The 4,791-nt window shown below is 35.8% G+C and overlaps 1 long non-coding RNA gene across 1 annotated transcript; it reads right to left on the reverse strand.

Annotated features, from left to right (window-relative positions):
- Window positions 1-3,323: 3,323 nt before the first annotated feature.
- On the reverse strand, window positions 3,324-4,091 carry LOC122001830. The gene is made up of 3 exons (XR_006117508.1): window positions 4,053-4,091; window positions 3,873-3,946; window positions 3,324-3,386 (listed from the first exon to the last, which is right to left on the reverse strand). It is a non-coding gene; the product is annotated as an uncharacterized LOC122001830 (long non-coding RNA).
- Between the last annotated feature and the right edge of the window lie 700 nt (window positions 4,092-4,791).

A 4,791-nucleotide genomic window follows, 5' to 3' on the forward strand; every position in this document is an offset into this window, starting at 1 on the left:
TAAGGGATTGGTGTGCATTGAGATCAAGAAAGGTGAAACAAACAATTGTATATATCCACTAAAGAACTTGAGCTTTTCTGACTTGTAATTCTCTCCCCTAAACAATCCAAAACTCTTGTACGTATAAAAAGTGACAAAGAATAAATTTCCTTTAGAACCAACAGAACTATGAGATCAACTTGATAATCACATTACTAATATTATGGTCAATATATAACTGTATATAATTTCCAAGGCCTATAATATATGGATGAGGATGCTCAATAATACATAAGTAAAACAAGAAATAAGTAAAAAAGTAAATTCACCATATATCATCATTGCTTATTGTATATTGTTTATAATGTGCATGTGTAGATCATATCATAAAAGAATGATATTATATCTGCTATAATACTACCTTGTTTACTTGATGATATGGACAGGATGGAAGGCAGAAATTTATGCACAGGCACAGGGGGATTAACAGTGGATAAACAGGAGGGTAACATTTGCTACTTTCATTGTGCCAAAAATGCAAAGCCCGAACTCTGACAAAGGAAAGGCGGTGGATCAATATCTGCTATATCTATTTCTGTCATTGACTTTGAGATATCATCGACCAAAAATGGAATGCTACATCAAAGGAGAATATAAATCTAATTTATAGTAACTAATATGTAGAACAGAGGAAGAAAAAGTTTAAGGCCTACCTGGAATCATCATCTAACAAGAAAGAATTATTGGAAGAATTATTTGAGCCCTCGGCCATCACAAGTCTCATACTTGAAATGGTCTATAAAATTGAAAAGGAAAAAAAAAAACTCTACGTCATTACTTGGAAAGACCTAAAAGTGCAATAGAACATTTTGAAGTCATTGCAAAATAAGGTTGATACCATTTGTCCCAAAGGCAAGCTATGAGATGGAAGACTTGGTATAGGCCAATATATTTATTCCCAATTGTCTTCCATCAGTTGGTTATGTCAACAAGAATATTACTAGATGCTAGAAATGCACCATTATTGCGTCACTAGACTGGCCCCGTCTTGGTGCCTTAATTGCTCTCTATTTTGTCCCCACACAAACTTAGTTGGTACCACACTTAGCTATTCCATTGTGAATATGAAAATTATGCATGTGATATATATATATATATATATATATATATATATATATATATATATATATATATATATATAAACAGAATGCAACTTAAGAACATATCTAAGTGAAATCAGACCTCTGATGTAACACTCTGCGTGCCATACTTGTCATCCCAGTATATAGTACTGATTATGTATAACTGTTGTATGCTAAGAACCTGAAAACCAAATCAAACCAAAAAAACAGTTCGTTACTGACAATCTAAATGACTGAAACTTTGAATATTTATAAGTGGTCTCAACTGGGCATAAATCTTTGGTTATCTCCTTCAGTGTCTTCTTTGGTTTCTGATGTAAAACCTATATCACGATATAATATTAATAGTTCAAAGATAAGTTACTGGACAACAAGTACAGTATACAATAAGCAATCTTGATGTCTGGTAAGTACGTGCTGAATCACTCAAACTCATGGCAAATCTGCACAAATATAAATATGAATCAAAATTCTAGAACCACCAAAATCAACATAAATCATTCTTTAAAAATAAAGTCAAACCTGGAAGGCCAATTCTCTTGTATGACACATCACAAGTGCAACAACTTGGCTTGCTGTTGGCTCAATTTACTGAAGAGTAGAAAGTACAAAAATCGCCGTTTTACCCATTCCAGACTTTGCTTGACAAATAACATCCATTCCCAGAATAGCTTGTGGAATACATTCATGTTGTACTGATGAAAATTGAGGAGTACCCCAGTAAGTAAAAAATAATCTTCTGGATCCTTTAATGGAAAGGTTTACCTTATTCTCCACCAAACTGAGAAACATGCAAGTGATCTTTACCTGCAAAATACCATAAAGATTTATGCATCTATCCACTCGATGATGAAACGAGATATCTATTTAAATTTAAATAGGGTTCTCTTGATTTGCTCTCAAATTAAGAAAGTAAAATGAGCAGAGGACAAGTCTATAGTTCTAGTACTTTAATTGAAAAAAACCACTTCCATATAATTTCACTGATTACCTCATACGCCTAAGATAAAAGCAGCATGGACTTTAATTGAAATTACTAGGCATGATAATGATAATGATCCTCTTTTTTGCACCATCACTGACCAAGGCACACAGTTCTTCCTAGTGTTTAGTGACTGTGGCTTTTGATTGTGCCAAATAATAGAGATAAACAGACTAAAAAATGTCTCTGAGAAGATCTTAACTACAAATATAAATTGATAATTCACTCTGATCCAACATTTCTCACTGAATTAAAGGGTATATCCATTTTCAATAGTCAAAAACCGCATCAAACTATTTATTCTCAGGTTTGTGTGAAACAATCAGAGAGAAGGTCAACAAGTAGAATATTTTCACTTCTCTCTGCAATATGGATAAGAACTCATGTTAGCCAACACAAAGAAAGAGATTGAGGATAAGATAATATTGGAATTCATCGTTTTAAGCCAAAGTGAAAGATAAACTTACAGCTAAACTATTTAAGGAACATTGATACTAATTCATAACAATAACCAATTTTTCCAACACACACATCTAGAAGTTATCCAACACTATTTTAATGTTGAAAAAGAATAAAAACAAGGTGTCGGAAAGATAAAAACAAGGAAACATTCTAATCGAGCAATAAACGTTGAAGTTGCCGCAAAATGTAGTTGGTGCACCAAGCGAGGTGCGGTACCATAGTACGTCATTTTCCACAAAGCACCATGCTTTACCAAAAAATTGTAGCTTCTCGGTAATTGATTAAATGGCCAGGGCGTATGCTCCGTCCACAAGTCAGTCACAAAGACCTACACTAGCACAAGATTTTGATCCATAGAGCAAGGGGAAAAAGCTACTTTCTGGACCACTTGGAGACAAGTCCACTAATTAAATTTCTAATTCACCTGGTACTCATCGCCGAATTCCTGGTTGAAAGCAGCCCTGATGGCCTCCGCCGAGGCGCGATGCCCACCACCAGTATCACTCATCAAAATCAAAACCTTCTTCGACCTCTCATACTCCACCACGCCGTTAATGGGGGTGTCGTTGTCCTCAGCAATGAGAGGGCTCTCATCCTCCAGACGGATCTCGTCGTTCGAGAGGCCGGCGGAGGCAAACCCGATGGGGGCATTAAATTATGAGAATCAGAATTTGTTCAACTTGCTATACTGCTCCATTCTTCTTGCACCTTTCATTTCCCTAATCTCACCACTTTTCACCTTCAAATGTCTCTTGCAGTTCCCTCTTGACATTTTCCAGCCCACCAATATCATCCCAACTGACATTTGGTACTTCAACAACCTGATCAAAACCCAACAAACTATCAGCATATCTCAAGGTAGAAATAGAAGTGGTTTTTAGGCCATTCATCAACATATGACAGTAAACACAAGTTACCAACCAGGCACATGAGGCTATAGAATTTCTTGAGTTGAAAACAGTAAGTTTAATTTAGAGTTGAAATGTGGTTCCAGTAAATCAAAACCCTAACATAGAGTTGAAATGCACTGGTATGCATAAATTCATGAGATTACTTATGGAAGAAACAATTAGGAACTGATCAAGACTGAACCAAACAAGATAGATGTAGCTAACATAAACCAAATGAGTGAAACCAGTCACTCATGCATAAACGAGACATGGAACTAGCATATGTTGAATCAAATTACAGGAACTATGATCCACTCCAATTAGAACCATCAATGTGAGGTCATGAAAACATTGAATATTTACAAGAGAAAAATACTCTTGAAGCTTCAAGCAATGCCAGGTAGCTTGATTAGTTACCTGATTACAAAATTAGCAATTCTTTTTCTTAGTAGCCCACTGTCTTCAGTTTGAATCAAGTACTCTTGAAGCTCCTAATGGTTCAAAGTTTCCAAAGATTCACAACACCAATGAAATAGAAGTTAGGTTAACATTTCAAGCAAATTGAATATAAATCATTTACGCTGACAAAATTAGCACCTTCCAAGCCTCATCAAGACTTTGGTTGATATTTTCTGCATTAACCTTCTTGGAAAGGGTAGTCAGCAATTCAGCTTGTTGCAACAAGGCAGTTAGTTTTGGGTCATCTCTCCCAAGGAAAGTTGCTTGACTAACCTTATTGGAAGCTGCTTAGTCATTAGGAAAAGGCGAGGGCTTAGGGGGAAGCAGAAGGCATCAACAAATCTTTTCACAAAAAGAAGATAAACCAAATTGATAGTGGTTTACCATCATATGTATAGCCTCTCATATTACCTGATGACTGATTAACTGTGTCAAAGTTTTGAACTTCTAATAGAGGTGGCCTTTGCAGATGTTGAGCTGGACCATGTTCCCCAAGCGATCTCCTATGTGCTTCAATTGTCTCTTTGAGAGGAGAGATGTGATACCTATCTTGCAAATGAAATACTAATAAGAAAAATAAATAATTAAACTTTTTCTTGGTGGTTTAGTTCACAGTGAATTCATCTACCCCATCTGCTTATTTGATGTTGATGGTTCCCCTATTAGTATTGCTATAGATGGTTCTTCAACAAGAACCCTCTTATTGCTTGGGTCCAAAGATGGAACACTATTCTCCTTGGATGAAGCCTCAAATTTTGCCCTTTTCTTGTAGAGGGTGGAGAAGCGGTTCTTTACAGCGTTATCTGTTCTGTTGTAAAGCAAATACAAATCATATTTATACAACCTGTCCACCCATCACAGCGGATGGCTTATTAGT

This window comes from Zingiber officinale, chromosome 1B, assembly GCF_018446385.1.
Source record: "Zingiber officinale cultivar Zhangliang chromosome 1B, Zo_v1.1, whole genome shotgun sequence".
NCBI classification, from domain to species: domain Eukaryota; kingdom Viridiplantae; phylum Streptophyta; class Magnoliopsida; order Zingiberales; family Zingiberaceae; genus Zingiber; species Zingiber officinale.